Source organism: Anguilla anguilla, chromosome 3, assembly GCF_013347855.1.
Source record: "Anguilla anguilla isolate fAngAng1 chromosome 3, fAngAng1.pri, whole genome shotgun sequence".
Taxonomy (NCBI): domain Eukaryota; kingdom Metazoa; phylum Chordata; class Actinopteri; order Anguilliformes; family Anguillidae; genus Anguilla; species Anguilla anguilla.
In genome coordinates this window covers 54,110,228-54,135,411 of record NC_049203.1, presented here as the reverse complement: position 1 = coordinate 54,135,411, position 25,184 = coordinate 54,110,228, and the positions used below count along the sequence as shown (strand labels likewise).

The 25,184-nt window shown below is 39.6% G+C and overlaps 1 protein-coding gene across 3 annotated transcripts in view; it reads left to right on the top strand.

Annotated features, from left to right (window-relative positions):
• The first annotated feature begins 1,973 nt into the window (after nt 1-1,973).
• frmpd3 (FERM and PDZ domain containing 3) overlaps nt 1,974-25,184 on the top strand; it is a 111,296-nt gene continuing 88,085 nt past the window's right edge. For 2 of the 3 annotated variants that reach the window (XM_035409189.1, XM_035409188.1), the window contains exon 1: nt 1,974-2,564. The gene's annotated coding sequence lies outside the window, so the exon portion shown is untranslated. The remainder of the gene's footprint in view (nt 2,565-25,184) is intronic. The other variant, XM_035409191.1, reaches the window with a different exon arrangement.

Genomic DNA, 25,184 nt, shown 5'->3' with positions numbered 1-25,184 from the left:
TCAAAGGCTCCTTTAATATTCCTTTCAATTATTAATTACCAAAATGTGGGACTTTCCTTTAATTCACTGCTTTTACAAAGGCAACCAGCGATTTGGAAAACTGGTTTCATACATGCAGAAAGTGTTATGCAACCAGAATGCTAGAGATGGGATTGTGTCTGTTTTTGCCTGTAAAGTATGATGAATCCTACCACGTGTGAAAAGTAAATGTCACACCATTGAAACCAAATTAGTAAATTAGACTGGAATTCCACTATCTTTATAATGCGGAGTGGTGTTATCCAGTTTGGGAATATTTGCTTAGGTATGTAAAATTCTGGATATGGTCAAGCATGATTCATTGTTTACAAATAGTCTGTTATTGTGGCTGTTGCACTCTTTTAGAACAGCATATCCTGAAATGTACCTTTTAAATGCATGTACAAAAATGTTAATTTCTGGAAATACAGTAGCCTTCCCGACTGTTTTTTTTTTTTTTTTACAATCAACAGAGTGGTGGCCTGGTGTGCAACACTGCCTGATGTTTTTGATTTTACATTTATGTCAAAGTAAGCAGCCTCCACTTACTCCCAGACTGGTGTGTTACATGGGTACCATTTAGCTGGGCACTTCCCACAGCCGTAACTGCTTCTCTGAGCACACTAGTCATACTCACGCATGTGAGTCACGCATGTGTGTGTGTGTGTGTATGTGCGTGCGTGTGTGTGTGTGTGTGTGTGTGTGTGTGTGCATCTTTGTATCTGTGTGTGTGTGTGTCTGTATGTGTACGTGTGTGTGTTTGTTTAAGACACAAGCACATGAAGTGTCATGGCACCTGGATGCTGAAAGGGATCATCTGTCTACAAGCCTCTTGGAAAAGGATCACCCTGGCAACAGTCCCACATGCACAAGGAGCCAGGGGCTGCTAGACTGACACAGGAAGGAGTCTTACTCAGTGCAGGAGCTGAGGGAGCCACTTAGTATGCGCCCCCTGTTCTCTGTAAACGTCCTCAGCCCTTTATTGGAAAAAAGGCTGTGTGCCTGGGTCTCTCTCTCACTCTGTTTCTTGCTCCCTCTTTCCCCATCTCTCTCGTTACGTATGTTCACCCCTCATTTCCCCACCTCAGTTTTCACTCTGCCTCTCTCTGTTTTCCTTTCCTTTTTCCCTTTTTCTCTCCCTTCCTCCCCTTTATTTCTCCCTCTCTCCCCATCCTTTCCTCTCTGTCTCTTTATGTCCCTCTCTCTCCCTTGTCTCTCTCCACATCTCAGTCTCGCAGAAGCAGGCAGCAGCCGTATGCTAAGCTGAGAAGCCTCTGATAGCCACAGAACAATACAGTTGCAAATAAAGCCGAGTGCTCAGCTTGAGCTACGTGCTATGTCTTTGCTGTAGCAGTGGGCATCTCAGCACGTCTGCCTGATTTGCAGATTTCCACTGTTTTGTCAAAGGCAGCAGGTGCCGGTAAGCTTGCGAAGAAGAATCCCCCAGCTCTGTGGTGTTCCCCACTGCAGTGTTGATGTGACTGTCACTGGGTCGGGCTGGGGTGGGGGAGGGAGGGGGTGCCAACAGCCCTCTCTCTGCATCCTGCTCCCGGTGAGATTGATAGCCTTTGGACGGTGGTCTGAGGACGAGCGATGCCGCAGGACGTGCACAGAAAAACAGCAGCCAAGTGGCAACCTGGAACATTCCAGCCAGTCTTATAGATTCAAGGTGCATGCAAGCACCCACCCACACACACACACACACACACACGCGCACATGCGCCTATATGCATTCACACACACACTCACACACAACACACACATGCACAAACACACATGCCTACATTCATTCACACACACACACACAGCCACATACACTCACACACACACACACACACAACACTCATACACGCCTACATGCATTCGCACACACACATTCACATAATCGCATGTGCAGACTGCTCCAGGCATCTCACCTGTCTGTGACTGACACATCGGCACTCAAAAGACCCTCCCCTCCACTTCCTGACTGATTGATGCAGATGGATGAAGCAGGAGGGAAAACGTCCTCTCTACCTCTCTCTCTCTCTCCCTCGCTCTCTCTCGCTCTCTCTCTCCCTTGCTCTCTCTCTCTTGCTCTGCCTCTCTCCCCCCCTCTGTCTTTCTCATTCTCACTCCCTCTCTCTCGCTTTCCGCAACTCCGCTACGAGCGTCCGATCTCACACGGGGAAGGAGCCGATCTCTCGCGTGCGCACGGAGGGGGAAAAAAAAAGGGGAGCGAACTCCACATGAGAGGCACGGCGAGACGCAGGATCTGTGGGCTCCTGCCGGAGATGTAGGAGGTCCTCGGCGTGCTCTCGCGCGCGTGTGTGTGTGTGTGTGCGTGCGCGTGTGTATGCATGTGTGAGCCAGCACGGCAGCTGAGGACCAGCCGGAATGACCCGGGCAAACAGGAGAGCCGCGGAACGCCTGAGCGGGCTGGCCAGCCGGAGGACTCTCTGATTCCCCCGCTCCCTCCTCTGCTCTCTCGCCGGTAGCCTGAAAACAAGGGGAACAGTCACCTGTAGTCTGCCAGCTGATGGATAGCGAAACCCCAGCGGAGACAGGTAAGAATGAATGGGATCATGTTTTTTAAACTCTGATTCTGGCGGAGATCAGAACGTACTGTGAATCCGGCCACGCTCGTGGCTGCTGGCTGCCCGTTCGCCTCGGCTCTCTCCGTACCCCTCTTCTTCAGGAGTTGTTCAGGGACCGTACGGCCCCTGCATCTGGACTTTGCGGTTCGAACATTCTGTGTAAAATCACGGTTAAAATGAATCGCAATAAATTGTGATATAAAGTGCTGGCAGTATTAAGGGAGAAAAAAAATATCATCAATATTCAAAACACCAGTAAAAAGGTTGAAGCTATGTGCTTGCAATGCTGAGTGCCACTCCACAGCCTATTCCTGTTTTATTCTGGGAAGCATTGGTCAGAGCCCCAAGCCCTGATAATAAGAGGTCGAGATATTTTGTAAGTGGTGGAAAGAGACAGTCACAGTTGATAATAATCCTGTTTCGGAGAGCATGGGGGTATGTTGTCTTGTGAGGAGCACTTCTCTGATGTTAATACTGGTGAAGTGGTTTGGGAGGGGGGGCAAGGGAAGGGGTGGGTGGGGGGGGGGGGGGGTTTGGAGGATGGTGGGCTGTCCCATGTTTTTCCCATTGGTGGCACTGAAGTCTCCCCAGAATCATTGTTGTGGAGGGAGACAGAGATGTGCAGTTTGTTTATCAGCTGTAGATGTTGATGCAAGAAGGGGGATAGAGACTGTGGGACATTGCTTGGCAGAAACTGAGTGAGGAGCCACAGGTTGAGCACCAGCAAAGCTGAAGTGCAGTCCAGTGAAGGACGGAGGGATAAAGCAGGAGAGAGAGAGAGAGAGAGAGAGAGAGGTTGACAAAATTGTACTGCGGCTTTCACTGGTCACTGCAATGGATCAGAATAAATGACTGAAGAGCGTTTTTGTTTATTCTTTGATGGCATGCTGTTTTCATTTTAACTACCATGACATTGCCAAAATGGAGGCTTGCAAATGAGCCGTGACATCGTGCTATTGAAGAGAACTGGCCTTCTGCAATATTCTCTGGCTGATTCAGTTGTGGTGGATTAGTTTAGGGCACAAATGTCTCAGCAGTCTCATTTTCTCTGAATACTTCACTTTGCATCAGTTCATTTATCTACATTTCTTATGTAAATTAGTTTTCCCATTTGCTGCAATGTAACTTTGTTGGTATTCAAGGTCTGACAGAATGGGGGGGGGGGGATTGGTCACCATTTTAGGGTTACTCCGATATTCCGATGATCACTACAATATTAAATTTGCAGTATGTAGTATGGGATTTCACATGTATGGAAGTTTAATACTGGATCAAGTCTTTCAGGTCCTTGCAAACCAGGTAACAGAAGAAAGGAGATAGGCACCATAAACAGTTATTTCAGTGTCAAACCAAATCTAAACTGATATAATTTATGTGCAGGCCTTCCATACTGAGAAACAGCTATGAAAAATAGCCAACGGTGCAGTCACTGTGTAGTAATCCAGAGGCACCAGTGCCTATAGAGATGTGATTTCCCTTTTATGAGAAGATGAAAACACCCCATATAGCTGAATATCAAGACCATCAGTGGTGGCCATATTTGAAGAACAAGCTGTGGGTGTTTTTTTTTTTCTTTTTGTCCTGTGCACAGGCTAGAGAAAATGCATTACCTCGCTTAGACAGAGCCAATGAATTCAGCAGGGCCAGCAGGAGTGAGCTGTGGGATCAATTAGTCCTGGAATCGACAGGCCAGAGCACCCCACCCCCTTATATTTTACTCTCGTAAATGGGGAACTGGAAGATTTGGAATACAAATTGTTCGTTCCATTCCCTCCCAATTAGCCAGAGGTTGATAAAAATGCCTTTGCGGAGTAAAAAGTACTTACCTTGCATAATGTAGTTTTCTTTCTCTTTTTTCATCTAAAGCATTTAATAGAACATTAAAAGGTAAAATGTGTGTCTTTTGACTGGACAAGTGGTAGGAGCATAGGAGAGTCACTTGGACTGTCTAAATACCACACTCACTGACTCTCTCAGGTAGAGACCGAGGTAGAGTTGTTGTGATAAATTCAACTCTTACATCACTGCTTTACGACCTGCACCCATATAGGGAAATCTGCAGCTGACAACATGTACTAACCAGCCTATGAGCCCAGTGTTGCCGTAGACCCTACAAGCCATGCAGTGTACTACAGGTGAGCTAGCACTGGGGATAGGAAAATCTCTCACAACCGGTAATCTGTATGCACTTGACAAGCTAGGAAGTGTTTACACATCATTCAACTGATGAACTCAAGACAAATTCAACCTACTGGGACAAAACCCGCTGTGTCGTGCCTCTGTGGACTCTAGGCCGCAGTTGGCCAATGACTGAGCCCCAATTAAAACAAGCACTGTCAAGCATTGTCAAGGCTGTAAGGCTTAGCCTCTGCTCATAACAGGTGATGCACTGATACAGACTGATGCACTGAGGAGGGCCAAGTTCTGCACTACCTTTGATATATGAGAAGAGTTGTTTACCTTTTCAGGGTTCATTATGTAATGGTAACTATTGATGTGATATCTAAATAATAATAATAATAATAATAATAATAATAATAAACAAATGAAATGAAGAACGAAATGGCTGGGTCAAAGGTGTTGCCTGCCATTGCTTTTACTTTACTATGTTTGCAAAAACAGCATGGAAAATTCATATTTACCATGTTCAGTACCCTACCAGCAGTCAATATGCCCACCTTCCAGATGGACCATTCTATGAGCAACAGTCACACGGAAGACCAATCCCCATATACCCATATGAATCCCCAAATGCGCCTCAAAGTTATTGGGTTATCTTAAGAAATACAGCAGGCAGTATGCTTCATTCTCTCATAAGTGCATAAATAGCGTATCCATTTAAGTGCTGCATTCAGAAAGCATGAATAATAGACAGGTCTACAGATTTTAATCACCGATAGTGCGCCCGTCCAGTCGTTTCTGGCAAAGACCTGACCTGAATACCAGAGTGGCAGCTGGCAGAGGGGAGCAGTGCTGTGGAGAAAGATACTCTCTAAAGATATATCATTATAAAGATAAAAAATACACTGCAAAGATACACCACTATAAAGATACAAATATACACAAAAATACATATCGTTATGAAGATACAAAACACGCTTTAAAGACAGACATGAACTGGATAGAAATTAAACCACAAATATTACAGCCATTTTCAGGGAATTCAGATGATGCAAAGAAGCAGCCATTATCATGCTCTTCAAGATACTTGATATTTGCAGCGCGCTGCACATCCCTCCCAGCCCTCATCATTTCCCTCATTGAGTGCCTGCCGCATATTATGTGTTGCCGTAGTCTTGCTTTGACAGGCGGACCCAGAGACCTGTCGTGCCGTCCTCCATAACAAGGCACTTCAGCATCTGAGCGAGAATAGAAGCTCTCCAGGTGGTCCTGTAGCACTTCACGCTTTGAAGAACAGCACCACGGCATCAGCACATCCTCTCCCCTTCCCCATATTTTACTTTGTTCCCCAATCTGGAATGCTTGATCATAATTGCAAGCCTGTCCCATCACAGCGTCGTCTGTGAATACTACAGGATGCAGACCAGCACGTTCTGGAAAACGCTTTCAGCCAGCTGCCCACTTTTCACTATACAGTCCAACAGCTGAGCTGGTGAAGGACTCTTCTAACTTAAAACTCTATCTGCCTGGGTGATACTGTGACCAATTACTTTGAGCCCCCCTCCCCTCCCAGTGTAATCACCGATGACACCGTCAGTGTTGAGATTCTGGCAGTGGTGCACCGGGAACCAGTTTGTCAGCTGGGCGCACTCGCAAGTTCCTTGCCTCTCTCTTTTAGACCAAACTGTTTTCTGTGATAAAGAAAAAGCTGTGGTTTAGTGCATTGCTGTTTGGTACAAATGTAATTTCCTATACATATGTTCATAGTAGAATCAAAGTATATAAGCAAATATTATGACATAAACAAATGTACACATCTTATGTAAACTGATATTCGTTGACCTTGTATTATGCATTTAATCAATAGTGAACTCTTGACCTTTAGTTAGACGTAAGAGAATTTAATTTTATATTTCAATAAAATTACTTTCATGAGTCAACATAGCTCTTAATGGCAGAAATAAAAGGTGATTCATTTACATAGTTTACAATGGAAGGGCAAAGCATATTAAAACAGAAAACAAACACACACATGCAAACACGCACACACACGCGCGCACACACACACACACACACACACACACACACACATGCAACAGCATAATCTATGAGGAATCTATGGTTTACCTTAATGCTGTAAGGTAGTAGAAAGTTTCAGGAATCAAGTGTGGGAGTAACTCTCTTGGGCGCTTTGACAGAGCTGTATTCAGTACTAAGAGGCACCAAAAGGTGTACCATATGTACCCAAGACCTCTTGGATATCGCGCATAATGCCCCCCCCAGTGTGTTCAGTGTAGCATTCACAGGAGTGGAGTCATACGCCAGAAGCATTGCTTCACAGCCTGTCAGAAGATCTTGACCAGCTTCTCACTTTGGAAACAAACACAGGAGTCTTCAGGCTCTGTGGCACAGCAAGTCCATCTGACAGGTCACAGAGTTGGCTTTACCCACCCCCCACCCCTCTCTCTCTCTCTCTCTCTCTCTCTCTTTCTCTTTCCCTGTCACACACACACACACACACGCACAAACATGCATTGCAGGAATCATTAGTAAGCAGTCACAATGTGAACTGTAAAAAACGATAACACAGCAATGTGGACTTTTATCTTAATCCTACAAACTGTCAATAAATATATGTTCTATTAACAGGCAGTAGTACTCCAGCAGTAGCACAATGATTTGGAAGCTCATCAGAGATGCTTCGACATAAAGTTATTGCAATCCCTTATTTAATTATGCGATTAACAAGCGGGTATGCCATTTTTCACAGGTCACGCCTTTCATTTTCTGTTCCTCAGCGTATTTGTTTTGGAGGGAGGTTGCAGTTCTTTCACTCCTCCTTTGTCCTTCAGGGTTTGCTTCTCTAGGGAGTCCTGCTTCCCCCCGGTTACCAGCCAGGAGAAGGGACCTCAAGGCTATAATGGTATACACTACTGCTGTGTATTGTTCACAGAGGCTATGCTCAACTTTGAATATACTTATATATTTGGTCATTGGACTCTTTACTGTTCCCATGGATACCTTTTCAACCCATCACAGTGAAAATATAACCTCTCACACTAGAAACAACAAAAAAAGTAATTTTTTTAAACGCTCACACACACACACACGCACACACATACACACACACAAAGATGAGAGCCCTCCTACTCAGCTCTGAATGAAACGGCACTCACTCTGGGAAAGGAGCAATCACCCAGGGGTTAACCACATCCATCTGTAACTACCTTCAGGCTGGAGCACAACCGCCAGCACCAGGGAACGGAAGAGAACGTTTCTACATGGACGAAGACAGGGGACTGACCTTACCTGAACACTTTTTACAGGCTGGGTGAGGCAAACAAGAAGAGAGTGAATGGCTAAGTTTAGCTTTATCTTGAGGGGCATTATTTGGATTTCTACTGCAATACGCTTATGTAATTCACATTCGAATCAACGGTTTCTCAATCTGTTTGCCACTTTTGCAAAAACAACTCTAATGGCTCCATGGTGATAGATTGGTCATTTGCTTCTCAGTGGGGAGTGTTATGGGAATATATGAGAGGCATACCTGCGGAGTTGTGTTCTGCCCCTTTTTCAGATGTGACTTTCCCCAAGTACCAGTGGAATTACATTTTATCCTTCCACCCAAACAGAGTAAAGAAATGCCGAAAATAACCAAGTCAGTTCAAATTTATGGTGGTGTCACTTCTAACCCACAGCTTTATAGGATAGGACACAGCAAGAATTAAGAGGACCCTAAGGCATAATTTATGTTACAGCTTATAAAATTGTTCTTTTGACCGAAGTATTTTCACCCCAGCCAAATTCTCAATTACAGACAGCACCTACGGCGTTCTCCAACACACTAGCAAAACAATAATGCTACAACAAGGGTGAAGGGCTCCCAGAAAAAACACCCTTATCTATATTCATCCTCAAAACCTGCCTTCTCCACCGGAATTACAATATGGACCCTATTTGTGCAGTCCAAGCGCAACTGTGAAGCCCAAGTGCTAATTCCGGGAGGTGGAGCATGTCCAACTCAATTCCCGTAATTTCGTAACTAGAGACAGTAGCACACCTGAGGAGCAGTTGCTACAGAGGTCTGTTTACAAAAAGTAAGACACCTATGGGTGTGGCAGAGGTTTGGCTTCATTATGGTCAATCAGATTAGCTGTTTCCCCATTAAATACCAGTGTATTACTGTAACAGTGAACTGGCAATTCAGTTACTTCAGCATAAAAAAAAAGAATTACCAGTGTACACATAATACTCCTTGGGAATTACATTTCCACCATATTATTTATTTATTGAGTTTTTTTTAGTTTTGGAGAGGTATGTTACTGAAAATTTAGTCCAGTTGTGTTATGGCTCCACAAATGATAGCTGTTCGTGAGGAATATGCACTCGACTTGGTCTGGCCAGGCGCGAAATTACATTTTGAAGGGGTAATGACTGATAACAAAGCATTGACTGCTGGGCCTGTAGTTCTTGTTTAGTTTTTTTTTTTTTGTTCTTCCAACATAAGGAACTAAATGAGGTAAATAAAATAGAAAATATCCTGAACTTTCAACATGTGGAGATACACAATTTATGGCAAACCAATTAAAATGTGTGCTGTTACTATATGTGTGATGTGGAGAGGAGGCAAAATGTGGTGGGATAAAGAAGTGGATTGTAGAAGCAGGGGGCTGCTGATTGATGAAGAGATTGGGATGAATGTATTGAGAACAAGATACCGAGATAGAGAAAGACAGAGCCTCTGCCACTCCATCAAGATCTATCTTTGACAAGTTACCATCCAGAAGGCATCTTAAATGATTCATGAGGCTTTAACCAAATGTAAAAAAAAAAAAAAAAAAAAAAAAATTAAATAAAATAACTTTTGAAATACATATATATTCATTTAATATTTCATCAGAATTTAATGGATTCCTTTTTTCTCCTCTACCACATTTTCTATGAATGTTTGCCCTTAACCACTCCTTCCAGGAGTTATATGTCAGGACTGGAGTGGATTTATCTGGATGAACGTAATTGTGTCAGTTGGAATGCATGGCTTTCTAGGAACGAGCCTTGACAGGCTAACAGGGTTTAAAGGGTGAGTTCACTTTCCGGAGTCTTTGATATTGGTTCTGTTTTTGACTGGCCCAATTTTTATGTGAGGAAGGATATTTTAGATTATGACAATAGCATGTATGGGTCATTAACAGTTTTATGGTTTAAATAAACACTTCAGATAACCCCAAAGCAGTTTGTATAGCAATGTGAGAGTTACATGTACAGAATATTGCAAAATGCATGCTTAATTAAGGGTGTGGCTGAAAAGCCATTTCTGAGCTAAGGTGATTGAGCTCATGTTAACAGTGCTGTTACATGTAATGTGTCTATTAGAGGAAACAAAAATGAAGGCGACATTGATGGTGACGGACAACAAGGAGACCTTGCAGACATATATTTTTTAAATGCTTCAAGGATATCGACTGAGTAGAAATAACTGATGCTTATTTATGCATAACACAGGCTTTCAGGATATGATATAAAACAAAAGGCTGGTAGATATTTGTTTACTGTATACAGGTTGTGGCCAAAAAATGGGAACACCAATATGCTGTAAAGTCACTGAATTGGGCATTGTAGCACCACATTCCACCAGAAAAGCTTCTATTCTATTAGAATTGAATTCAGCAGCGGGGATACAACACCGTTCTTCCAATAGAAAGTCAATCAGCGCATACCTTGTTGATGGAGGTGGAAAACACTGTAAAAGACCTTGTTCCAGAATCTATAATTAATGCTTGATTGGGGTCAGATCTGGTGACTGAGAAGACTGCGACATACGGATAGCATTGTTGTCATGCTCATCAAACCACTACATGACAACACGTTCTGTGGATAGGGGCATTGTCATTCTGGCTGCAAATAAGTGCCAAATCATGGGATGAAGGTAATCACTCAGAATCTTTCAGTAGTAATTAGCATTGACCGCGCATTCTAAGGGGATGATTGCACCCAAACCATGTGAGGAAAATACCTGCCACACCATTACAGAATCACGAAAACCATTCGCTATTATAACCAAATGCTCAGGCCTATTGGATCTTTTTATTAACCAGAAAGAAAATATATTGTTTCTGGGCGTACAATTAAATTGTAAATGATTAATTAAGCACGAATAAAAGTACTAAATAAATATTAGAGGAAAAAAAAACTGAAGAGAACTTACTGGCATACATAACTTGCACACTACTGCAATAACAAAATATTTTCTATATGATTCTTAATTATCAGAGAGCTCTTGGGACATCCTTTTTGACAGGGTTTAGTATTTTTCTGTTCACCAATGTAAATCTGTAAGTGGTTGTAACTGGCAGGTGCAGAAGGCTTTCAGGCTTTATGCTCTGTGGTGTTCAATTGCTAATCTGCATATGATACTGTATATTGTACACAAATGGGTTTTGTTAAAAAAGAGATAATTACTTTTTATAATTGCTGAGTTTATACAAATAATTTCAGTACAGACACAAAAATTACTCAATTTTGTGAATAAGAACTTCCAAAATTACAGGTGTTTATTATGATACTTATCTTGAAACACTTCATCAGAGTTCAAATACAGTCCCCACACATAGAAAAATGGTTTGAGCCAAATAAACTGGGAGTTCATTTTACTATGACACTGTGCACCTTTATCCTACCTACTAACCCTTACCCCTCTGTTTTACAAGCATATTTGTCACACTTTACATAGGGATCAAATTTCAACAGTGGTTTAGGAACTGCGCAGTTTCTCAAATAAATTCACATTTATTAAACAATGAATAACAACATTAAACAGATAGAGGATCTTGTACAACATACAATCATATCCCAAATCCATACACTATCACCAGTAGATCCTCTGTGAGTATAAACCTCCATACTGAGAGCCAGGGAGGGAAAAGTACAGTAGGGGAGGTTTGGGATGCCACCTGTAACTGAAGAGAATTTTCAGCACCGGCACAATCCAAGCTGCTGATTGGTTTATGGGTACAACCTGGTTCTATGGAGTCACATCAGTAAGCATTTGTCATTTCAATTCATCACAATGGCATTTATAAATGACTACATGCATACTTATTCAGTGGAACAAGAAATCTGGGTCCAACCCAGACACACGTTTTATGTGGCTTATTCTGTTAGCAGCCTGATTCTCCCTTGCTGGGGTTATGCTGATGGCTAAAGAAGCAATGGCGAAACAAACAATAGAAAGGTATTTGATGCTCTAGGCATCTAACATAAATGTTGTATGGCTTGTCTATTTCAGAACTCAACTGGCATCATTTCTGTTTTAAAATTTTAAATCCTTGGAGGGGGATGGGGAACTCATAGCTTTATGAATTCAACTCTAGAACCCCCCAACCTCCATTGATTTAATGTATTGTCCATGTTTTATCAGGGAGATTGAGCCCAGCATGTGTTCAAGAAATATCTTGCTTGATTTCCCTTTGAATCTACATTTGACACAAGTATAATCATCAATTGACATACACTTTAGAAGTGGACTTTTCAGGAACTTGGTGTCTGAATGCCTCTATGGAAGGCATGACTTCTGTGGACATGGATTATTTCATTTGTGTTGAGCCAGGCAATTAGGGCAGTAACAATGGGAAAATTGCTATACCTCATGTATATATGGGACATGTATACTATATTTGTGATGCTGATATATTATGGTTAATTATTTCCTGAATCCTAGGATATGTGGCTTTATAGTACACCCTGTTGTACTCCAATTTGCTTCAGTGCACAGTATCTTTTCTCTTGTGACAACTGTAGCGATTTGTTATTTGTGGCCAGGCAGTGTCGTTGTTTACCATTAAGAATATCCACAGCTGACCATGCATACTGTTTCTCCTTTGTAGTGAGTGTTTATGCCTCCAGGGAACATCTATTGCTAGATGTGAAATAAGTACATTCTATACTAAAATAGGCAAGGCCACCTGACAAAGAATGCAGACCTCAGCCATCTTGGAAGGGCACAGGGACCATGGATGGTAGTGTCTTTTTTCTGTAAGGGCAGGTGCAATCCCTGAATCAATCATCACACTTTAACATGTTATTATCACAACTGTGAAACCATTTTAACATGGCAGATGTGGATCTGTAACGTGATATATTAGGCACATGCACACACGGACTCAGACTGTTTGCAAAGGCTCTCTCTCTCTCTCTCTCTCTCTCTCTCTCTCTCTCTCTCTCACACACACACACACATTCAGGCACACACACACACCCCACCCATACTATTCATATTAGTTATACTATATCAGAATGTTGTTGACTGGATTACACCAATTCATTCAAACAAGACCGAGTGTCTTCACTCCTCACATCAGCATAATTGAGTGTCCATGGTGTAAATGGCCTGGAGCTAAAGCATTGATGAGGTGCAGGCAATGGTTATACACGCATGCACCCAAGCATACACATTACTGCACACACACACACACACACACACACACACATACACAGAGGCAAACACTCACGTGTGCATGGGGGGGCTAACACTGATTGAAATATCTGGAGAAGCCAGCCAAATTATTTGTATCACCTTCATTGAATGATTAATCACTTTTATTGTCCACGCAATTACACACTTCTGTCTGTGTTCTCCGGTGTTCTATTGAACCTGAATGTGTCATGAATTATAATTAACACAGAGATACTCTTAGCACAGTATTTTATCGGTATGATACACTGCTTCATTTTGGGATTCTATTTACTGTCTGTTGCATGCAGAAATTTAATGCAATTTGCAAATGCTGTTGCAGTAACACACACACACACATGGTTTTGAAAAACTCCCTTGTTGCTTTCACAGAATTGAATCATTGTCTTGCTGCAGGATAAAGAGCTGTCCAATGCGTTTGGAGGCATTTGCTTGAAACTGAGCAGATAAGATGCTTCTGTACACTTCAGAATTCATTTTGCTGCTGTTAACAGCAGTTGCATCATCAGTGAAGACAAGTGAGCCCGTACCTGCAGCAGCCACAAATGCCCAAACCATAACACCCCCACCATCATGTTCCACAGATGGATCTTCTGGACTCCACACTTTGCTCTTGCCAATTCTGGTCTCATCTGTCCACAAGGCCTTTTTCCAGAGCTTTGCAAGCCGTTTTAGCAAACTGTAACAACAAGTGCTGCTTTTTTACTTCTGCAGTTGTTAAACAAATTGTGGAGCTCACTAGGAGACCTGGAGACCTAAGTCTATGTCTTTGCATAGATTATAGGCTATAGAAACAGACTATGGTCTTTCAGTATACAAAAAGAATTGTTCTGAACTACAAAACATTATAGTTTACTAAATAAAAAACATTTATATGTGATCATAACAGATGAGCCCTTAAGCTAATTTCAGTAATAGGTTAATATTCCCTTCTAAGACATGTCATTTACCATCACTTCATGAGTCTAAATACAGGGACCTGCCTTAAAGGGTAGTCAATATACCTCCGTCAACATGACACCAAGAAGCAAAATAAAGAAAATTGCAGCGTTGTCCTTGAGGTAACCTTCACGGCCTTATATTTCAGCGCCTTTTAAGCTGCCACTAAATTATAGATATTACCTAATAAGCTCTTCTCAAAAAATCAGGCCAATGCATTCAGATGTGAAAGCCCCAACTTTGTTGTCACTGGAACACAATCCTTTGTTTTTTATTTTTTAAACTGTAAATTGCAATATTTCAAAATAATATTATAGATGATCCATTTGAGTTGAAACTGACTGTGATACATTGTAGCCAAGTATTTGCTCTCTGGTGCAGCAAAGTAGTAGTAGGTTTCAGGAATGCCATATGTGGTTGAGCTGTCGTGTATTCGTCAATTACCGGTATCAATGCTTTGTCAACAATCGGATCCATACAATGAGGAGAATTGGCTTCCTCTGACGCCAAGCCATTGCTGAAGCATTATGAAAGCAATGCGCTGCATAAAATTCCTTTATAGTATTTTTTTCTGGAAATTTTTTAACTGATTTATTGTATGGGCTGGTTTTTGATAAGATCTGCCGCTCTGCTGAAACCGTTGTTTTGCACTGGTGTATAACTGTGTTTTGCTTCCAAAAAAATGTTCCTTGCTTGCAAAAAACAGCGTATCTGTCACAAATAGGCAATTGTGCACTCATGCATCAATACACCATAATTATTTCTGCAATGAAAAAAATTAATACAGCTATTGCTCAAGGGCTGTATTCGTGTATTCAGCTTCCACATTTCCAAAATGCAAGGAGGGGAATCAGGAAAAGGAATCAAATGGAATCAAACTTCCTCACATCGAATATGTAGCACCATCAAAACACTAAGAAGAAAGTAATATTTCACGTCTGATGCTCATGGTAAGCAATCAAAAGCTGGATTGCTGTCAGATCCCACAGGGCAACACATCTCCCCACGAGAGCCTAATTATGCAGAGAACAGAGATAACACGTTGGGGACACCTCCTAAAAAACAGCTGATAGTGTTTACAACTACTGTTACATTTTTTTCTAAGGATGTATAACGCACCCTGCTCACTGCTTAGTCAGAATTAGGTGATCCTATTTCACAGTACATTTCATAAACTATAACTATACTGCATAACTAGTGCAATGGTCCTTGGCTCCACACAACTTGTTGATGTTGGGATTTGCATTTTTCGTCATCACAATCAAGATCATTTGTGTATGCCACATTTAACCAAACAGATGTTATTTCAGCTGACATATGTTGAGCTTTACATGAAGTCATATGTGTCATGATATACTGTAGCAAGGACAGTAAAGACTGGAATTAGAAACCATTAGCAGTGGCTCGTCTTGGCATATACCATTATACAATACATGCGTCATTTGTAACAGGTGCACAGGAACCTTGAGTTTGAGGGAGTGAAATGCAGAAAAGAAGCCATGGCCTTTCAGATATACCTCCGGCATCCAAGACATATTTGACTCATTCTGTACACACAGCAGCTGGATCAGGCTACTCTTGGCTGGCTAAAAAATGTTCTAACTATTTAAGCAGCCATGCTTTAAATGTATTGTGTACTCTACTCTCAGTTGAACTAAAATAAATAGCAAGCTAATGTACAATTGTAGTTTAGCTAGCTTGGTGCCCCAGCTTTAATTGAACACTGCTTTTTTGATGATGACAGCTCCAAAACATAATTTAGGCTCTAGCCAGGGTCTTGTTAAAATACTAAAATCCTAAAATACTAAAAAGACTGCTTCACATACAGTAAAGATGAATAGATTATAAAAATAACAGCCTAGACATAACTTTAATCAACATTTTTTGCCAGGTCTAACATTTACTACTAATCTAAGCTCCAATATCTCTTTGTGCTATGGTATTTGCAATTATAAAATTATCTCCTTTTGCTTTTACACCACTTAAACTCAATTGACTGCATATATGTTCTACAGGACTCCATAGTCCATTATAAGCTTTGAGCACCTGGGGTGCATTGGGCTTAATCAATGAGGCCTCCTCTGGTTAATGCTATTCTATGGTTCACAGTTCCAGCAGAGTGTGAATAAGCCATGAAAAAAAATCTTCAGACCCTACAATCCTTATACAACAGAACAATTTAACCATCTGAAAGGATACATATCTACAAAGATCAAGAAGCCTTTTGATCCATTACCCCTAAAACACAAGTTAACCATCTGAGAAGTTTGATTACCCTTTTTTTTTCTTTTTACCATTTATTACCACCAATCTTTATATACTTACTTTTGACATTGCAGATCATTGCCCACCAACATGCACAAAGAGAGAGAGAGAGAGAGAGAGCCTTTGCCAACAGAAAACATCTACGTCATAGCCAATGCGATTACCAAGGCCAAAACCTTCAGTGGTGTTCTCAGTGTGATGCGTTTGGACGACCTGAAAGAGACAGGAGGCTAGGAAAGGACAAATGAACCAGAAAGAAAATCCATTCACATGCTGCCCTTGAGATTGTGATCTACACAAGGGGTGAGGGAGCACTGACCATTGGGCTGCTTTTAATTAGATGTCAGCCAGCCTGAGCACATAATGTGGCCTCTGACAAATCACAGCTTGCATAATTGCACAAGGAGGGCTGGGCTAATGTCCAGACTGAGGTGGATAAGGCCAGAGGTTGTTCCTGGTCTCTCATCGACCTTATAAGACCAGAAACCAGAAACAAGCCATCTCTCTCTCTCTCTCTCTCTCTCTCTCTCTCTCTCCACATTACACATTATTTGTGATCAAATATGTGTGTTGAAAGGAACTACCAAGATCCATTGTCTATGAATCCCAATATCAAAGACACAGGCTTCATTGTTGCTTTAGTCACGGTAGTCTTGTCATTTCCCATAATGCTGCTTTCTCAGTATTGACAAGTAGCTAAGGTCCCATATTGCTCTTGAATGCTTTGTCCTTTCTAATAATAAGCAGCAGCAGCTGCTCTAAACCATTCTGGTAACAGGCCACCTTTTTGTGTGAGAGGGCTCATTTGAAATTTTAATAGAAACAGATTGTTTTCGTAAGATATAAATATACATATGCCGTTTGCAGCAACAACTGGTATTCCTGGTGACCACTTTTTTGAGGCTCAAGGGGAAAGCAGCACATGAACATTTTAATGGAAACAGGCACTTTACATGAAGTCCATTAATGCACTGTATGCTTCATGCATTTAAAACAGTTATGCATAAGCATGCTTAATAAACCAAAATCGTACTAAATGGGAAATATACGATGTGGTATGCAATATATGATGCCACGAGGGGTACTGTACTCAATAGATTCTTATAGAAAGAAGTTTCATGAGAAGCATTTTGTAACAGCACTTTAGTTCAGAGTGGCACATTTATTTATTTATTTTGTTTTCCATTCATTGAAATCAGATGTCTTCCAAAAGGAGTTACTGCAAGAAGCACAAACATAATAAAATCAGGATATTCTAGAAAATGCAGTAATATTGTAAAAAAACAAAACAAAAAAAAAAAACAAAACAATAATAATAATAAAACACAGTAAAAACATCAGAATAAAATAAAACAATAAAAGAGAGAGAGAGAAAGTGCCATTCACACTCGTACCATTCGTGAACAACATAAATGAAATAAACTGCACAATGCACTGGCAAATGCACACTGCCAATTCACCCCATGCTGTAACTGTGTAGCCGCTCGGTCACACTGCAGTGATGTGATTTCAGCAGCAATATGTAATTCAAAGTACCTCGAGTAAAATGTACGCAGTTATTACTTTCCCCACTGGAAAGCAATAACTGTATGTTCGGGAATTAGCTTTGAGCACATCAGCTGATTCCATAGTCAGTTCCTGCTGTGTTTGCACCTTATTTTTGTCAGTGGGCTGGGGGCAATCAGCAAAACGGCCCTTGTCGATGCGGGGTCTGTGCTTTTGGAGTACAGACGGTCTCCCACAGCTCCTACAGTCGGCCGCGGCGACAGCAGTTATGCAACACATCCCCGCTGCTCAACCTCTGTTGTGACGATTTCTCCTTGTGTGACGGTCAGAAGCCTTGCTTCCAAACGCCCACACCGTAATTGCATTAGCTGCCTGAGAACTCTCTTCAGTGTTGGATGTCTCTTAAATCGAGATTCTTTTTTTACGGGAGTCATTGATTTGGTTCAAAACTTTTATGAGATTTCTGATTAACCTGAAGTCCCGAGAGGTTGAAGCAAGACGAGAGGGCAATTTCAGTCCATGTTTTTAACGCTGGGAATGCCAGGAAGACTTTCCACCCTTCCACCAACAGTAGATTGGTACAGTAGATTATGTAAATATCACCTAATAAAAATTCCCAAAATTCCTATTTATAAGTTTAAAATAAAGCAACAGTGCTTGTGTAGAATTACTTGGTCTGGAAACCCAAGCCATCTTGATACACTGCTGTGTATAACACCGGCTAACAGTTGTAGCATTTTATTAAGAATGAATACATTTACTGTATGCTAAAGTGGTCTGCATTACATTCATGCTATATAGTGAATAAGTGTATTTACTCTAATGTGCAAGGACAAGAGTAACCATAGTTTTATATTATATTATATTATATTATATTATATTATATTGTATTGTATTGTATTATATTACATTACATTACATTACATTACATTACATTATATTATATTATATTATATTATATTATATTATATTAGTCTACATTGCGTGTTGGACTGTGCTAGATGAGCCCCAGCTCATCATAACACCTGAAGGCAAAATACCTTGAGCAGCGTTACTAATAGCTATCATTTCTCCAGGGACGAAGGCGAACATTGCCTTTGCAAATTAAATTTCATGGTTCCTGTCCCATTGACAAATACACTGGTGTAAAAACATCCAAGAAAAGACACACAAATTATTATTATTTTTTAATACATGATATATTCAATCAATTAATTACAAACAGATAAAAATGCACATTTCCTCTCCTTGTTAACTAGCTTGTTATCAAAACCTCCAAGAAAATAAACCAAACTGAGTGAAAATCCTCTATGCTAGAACGATCCTGATCTTGTATTGCATTTCACTCACTGGCCAACAGTGTCTATGACCAAAGGATTCATTTTTAAGAGGGTGAAAGCATAAAAAATAAATAATGGCCCACACAAATTGCATTTAACACTATAAGCTATTACAGAATTGCTTGTAGCATTAAATATAATTTAACAAAACACGCTTACCTTTATAATGCAATAGTACATCCTAGTAAATGTGCTATTTAGTTAGGTGCCATTATTACCAAATTGATGAAATTCCACACAAGGGTATAATGTGAAATATAAAATATACAGCAGAAAAGCAGTGCAAATTTCCCTTTATGGAATCCTGGGACACTGCTTTTGCAAACAACTATTTAAATTAATTAAAATTGAACCTATTTTGGAAAACAATCAATATAAGGCCACATATTTTTTGAACTGTCTATGTAGCGCCAATTAAAATTTCCTAAAAATAAAAATAATAAAAATAGGAAGAAGCACTGGGGCTATATGTAAATTATACTATTTTAAAAAGTAGAAAAGGCTATACAAAACATAAAAACATGGAATATATATATTTATATGTGCTCAAAACTATAAAGACATTGAAGTACTGAAATCATTAAGAAATTAAATTAACCAATTTACCCAATGACTGATATCACTATTGTATTTGAAGAGTGCCATGCTTATACTACTGACGAGAAAAAAAACCTGGTGGAAAAAAAAGTTTGAATATTTTAATTTTTTGATATAATATTGTGTAATAAGTGTATTTGATGACAAAAACATGTTGCAGTGAAAATATTTTCAAAAATATTATTTGTTTTATTTGTATTTAATGTCCCTGGTAGTGTAGGATTCTGCATAGTAGAATATGGTTCTTGAGATTAAAAACATAGACTTACATTAAGAACAGCAAGAACTTGTCCCTACAGGGGGCAAAAATGAATTGCCGGGTCATAAGAGGTTATAATCACCAGCTCTGCAAAAAAAAAACAAGCCCATGTATTTCCGCTGGTTTGATTTCATTCTGATATGTCTCATTCCCGTCATTATTTCAGTCAATATCTCCACTGATATGCTCTAGTGGTGGGTCTTTTTTAAAATTTTATTTCTCCAATTTAATCACCACTGCAAGCATCTTGCTTTTGTGTTGTAAAACATTTTTTCTTGTTATGTTTCTCTTTTATAATTCACAAAAAGCTAAATGGGTACAGTCTTTTAAAGACTGCTAAAAGACATTGGCTTCACCATCAGCTTAAAAGCTAGCAGGAGACATTATTATGATGTATTATTATGCATTATGTAATGCATTATTATGTAAAACACTGTACTATAACATTGCGTCTGCTCTCCACTTTTAAAGCACTGTATAAGGAGTCACTATGGTTAAAATAACCAAAAGTTTAGACGTTGCACTTTCTAAGGGTTCTAATATTTTTTTTTAAGAAATCCAAAAATAAATGCAAACAAATTTGAAATTTGACTTACTGCTGCAAATGTTTGCTCCAGAACAATTGCTCCAGGCTCTAAAGATTAAAAAAAAGCAGTGATTTGGAGTTAGCATGACTGCAGGCAGCAAATATAGAAGAACAGAAAGATTATTTTACTCTTCAAAACAAATCAGTACGAATTGTATTCCATAAGGTAGCATGCTGCATTTGAAAATAAAAATATAAATATAATCTATGAGACTTGGCAGAAAACTGCTTGACAAAATAGTTGCCCTTTTGAAGCCACTTGGCAGTTTAAGGATGAAGTGAACATAATTCAAGTTTACTTTCAATTCTGCTTTTTAAAGTGCCAGAAGGGCGTTTAATACACAGGGAATGTTGAGAATGGAAACCGCAATAATTTAATTGAGGCAAGGTAGTTTTATTTCATTTTGAATTTCAAATTGATGGAATTAGTTGTTCTTAAACAACATATTAGTTAAAATGCTGTTAAGCCAGATTCTTGAATGCATTCTTGAAAGAGAGCAGTAGCGATTGTAGTCTTAAAATATTGTTCAATGCGAGGATCAGGCTGCTTCACAGTTAGAGATAAAGAGACTGATTAATCTCTTTCCAAAGGTGACTGCATTATTATTTGTTATAAATCACAGAGCAAATGGTCCAACAAACAGAATATAATTCTTGAAATTTCTAATAGGGACATAATGTACCAGAATGCTTTGGACTGGCAGGAAACAAGTTCCATTAAAATCTGGAACCTGTCCAAATACTTCCTGGAATTTGGAATACAAATTTGTATAAACTATCTGTTTTAAACCACTGCTGTACAGCTGTTTTTAACACCCCCTATACAACACAGATTTTAAAAAAAAAAAAAAAAAACTCAAAAATTAGCAGTTAAAATTGTGATTCATAGGTTCACCATCTGCTGGGAATGAAATGCACTGTGAATGTTTATAAATATTGACAAAGAAAAGGCATATAATGACATTTTAAATGTTTTTAATGCATTTTAAAGTATGTTTTTAAAGATGCATCAGGTGCTTCTCTGTTGTGTGCTTCTTTCTTTCCTGTTGTGTGACAGATGATGTATTGCTACATAAAGAAGCTGTCTATGGTAGCGAGCAAATTTGGAAATGTCAGCAGTCAGGCAAGGCATTGGGTTGGTTAATGGTACATTTTCCAGAAGCTCTGAAGTAAAATTGAAAATTATTAACAAGGTCACACCATTGCCCAGAGCCATTCTTGAACTCTGCCAGCATGGGAAAGGATTTTTTGCGACATTTTCAGCTTCAGGAATTGACATAGGTAACTGTGGCCTGTAGTGTTCACAATAATGCACTTACTTGACTGTTTATTCTTGTTCATGAGTATATACACTATTTGCTGTATGTTCTGTGTCTCATACGAAGTGTGATGTATCGTTAATTCATAAATTGTAAATGCTAATGAATCTTTTTTAGTTTTGGTACATTTGCAGGACTTAAATTTTTGGTTGCACAGCAGTTATACACGTTTTTAACTCCTTAACAGGTTCACTTTGATATGTATGCAAAGCACTCAACACACCTACAAGCATTGAATAAATAAAGATATTATGATTTTTTAAAAATGTAATCTCTCTTGTAAAGAAGTAATTTTAGTTACATACATAAATTCAGCCAGTATTAATTATGATGTAAGGATGACGTAAATGTCAGAATGATTAGATCAGCACATCTTTATTCAGTAGTATCAATAGACAGAACAATTCTTAACCATGAATTAGACTTTGTCAATTGTCATGTACAAATGAAATTGCGACAAAATTTGAGGATGTTGCATAAATGCACAGCTTTAATCTGGAAGTCCATTCTAAAAAGGACCAAAGCTAAGCTTAATTATGCAAATGAATAATTTATAGCCAGGATTTAGTCTTGGTTGAAAACCAGTATTTATACTTGTACAAAGCAAAATACATATTATGTAACATCTTCAGCATTTTAAAGCTCAGGAATGCTTATAAGCTTCCTAAGAAAATATGATGGAATTTGTATTTCAGTTGTTCTTTTGCAGAAAAGGAAGTTAAGCAAACAAGTTGCAATCTTCTTGAATTGATGGCAATAAGAGCAGTTATTATCTAAATAAAATTAGTATCTGTCTAAGGTGATATTGTTTACTCGCTGAAGTGCACAAGTTAATTACATGCTCTCTGCTATCTGGTCTTGACCGAGGGGACTTGGTAAAATAATTTTCTTTATTAGGTTATCTGTTTCGCTTCTCTGACCTGTAGGAAGAAACACTCACTCTGAAGTCTGTACAGTCACTTTATGTTTTCCATTCTAAGAATTCATATACGATGATGAAGTCAAGCCTCACAGTGAAGCTTATTCTATCATAATCCAAATCAAATGGATTACTTATCTTTCTGATTGTCATAATTGATAGTTGTCCTTTGGGAATCACGGTGGCTTATCAGTTCAAATAAAAAAGAAAGTCATTTTAGAGGCCTTCAGTTTTTTTACTCCAAGTGTTACTGTCCTAGCACAAAACACACTTCCATTGATATGCAGGATAAATGTGATGGGCGTTCCCTCATCTAGGGCCTGTGGTGGGGAAACATGCAGCAGGCTGTAGCATAGTTTGCGTAGAACACAAAGCCAGGTCCATGATGAACTTTGACTCATGAACTGTCACATGAAAGAATGTTGTGTTGAACTTTTCAGAACCTACAGTAGCTGCCTTAAACTAAGTGGCTGATCTGAAAAGAGAAGCATGACCAAATACTTCCAAACTGGCTTGTTAAACATGGTGATAATGTCAAATTCAGTGTGCTCTTAATCATTACCGCAAGAAGGGGATGTTCTACTCCTGTGAAAAAGGTTTTGAAACAGGTATCAGTGTGATGAACATCTTTATGGCTGAGAAGCTGAGATTGGTATGTACTGTCTTTTAGGCCCTCCAGAGAAAGTGTGAAATATTAATTCATAAATACTGTTGATATTTTTAAACAGCAGGATGCATTGAGCCTTGTGTTCTGATATATGTTTGCATCTCAGTTCAGAAATTGAAATGGTAGATCGCAGCCCCAAGTACCATGCATTTTGGTGTCCTTGGTATTTTGTTACCCTTGCAGAATCAGGTCTCTATAGCCATCTCATTAAAAGTACTGAACTTGGTGTACACTCCCTCATGCAGGTAATTCACCTCATTAGTCGCGTATTGCACTAAGGCAAAAATAATAGGCTTCCGATAAAGCCGTGTTCAGAATATAAACATGTTTTCTTGAACATATAAATTGTTGAGTCTGCAGATTAACTGGATTTATAATCATCAACTCACCCAAGTTGCAAACACTACAAACACAGTATAAATCTATCCCCAGGCGCTTGCTGAAAACCTGGCCAAGGGACGCAATGAAAAATGACAAAAGCGCAAAGTGAAATGCATCTGAAATGAAATTGACTGCCATCTCGTACAGAAAATTGACACCTTTTGCTAAATCCTGATTTATACTTCATCGTATGACTATTTTGACGAGTGTCGTGCAATAAAAATGAAAGCGTTGCGCAAAGTTTTGCATTAGTACTTTGGTAAAGGCCTGTGGGGAGGCTTCTGTTGTCTATGGTAATGAAATGCCAAACTGCTGATGTTTTTACATCTGTGAAAACATGGCGGCGCCTGGTGAAATTACTTGTCGAAAGAGTAGTGCGACAAAGTATGAATCTGAATGACTGAATGACTGTCTGAAACTGATTTTTCAAAGTTAAGTTCATTGTCTAATCTCCCTATGTGATGTGAATAAATAAGCTGTGTGTTAGCTGCCAATGGATTATTCAAGTCGTGTTCACACTAGTTAGTCAAGGAAAATGAAAGAAAACAGGTTGAGACTAATGATCAGTTTAACAGGAATTTTTCTGCCCTGTCTATTTTCAGCTCAACAACCATCACTGATACATATATTCAATACATCTAAGGAACCTTTCAAAGACCAAAACAACAGTTTGGTGACCTCTTGCACAAGACAGATCAAATGATTTATTAGGTACAGCGAGGCCAACTAGTGAGAGTCGTCATGAAAAACATTTAATTAGTTAACCATAGCCGGATAGTGCGCACATTCTTTCAGCGATATCTTTGGATCAGTGATATCCACAGTGATCCAGAAGGCCATAATACGCTGATAGTGGGGGCAGGTTCCTTCGGCAGGCTGAGAGGGTAAGGCAATTATTTCCTACCTCACTTTTTTAAACCATTTATTGATTTACAAAATGCAGATTACTGACTTCCTGCCCCATGAGAGCAGTTAAAGTCTAAGGAAATTTATAAGGATGACTGAAATACATTTTTAAAAATCCATCAGTATACAACTCAACAGTGGTGTGGTTATTTTTGATACATGGCAGTGTATTTACTGGGATGTTAAGTCGCCGCTGTTCTCACAAACTAGAGGTTTCTATGATGAGTGGGAATAATAAGGTAATGGGAAACTATTAAGTTTCCTGCTCAGAAAAACAAATAATACCACAGTGAAATATCTGTGTAAAGTCTG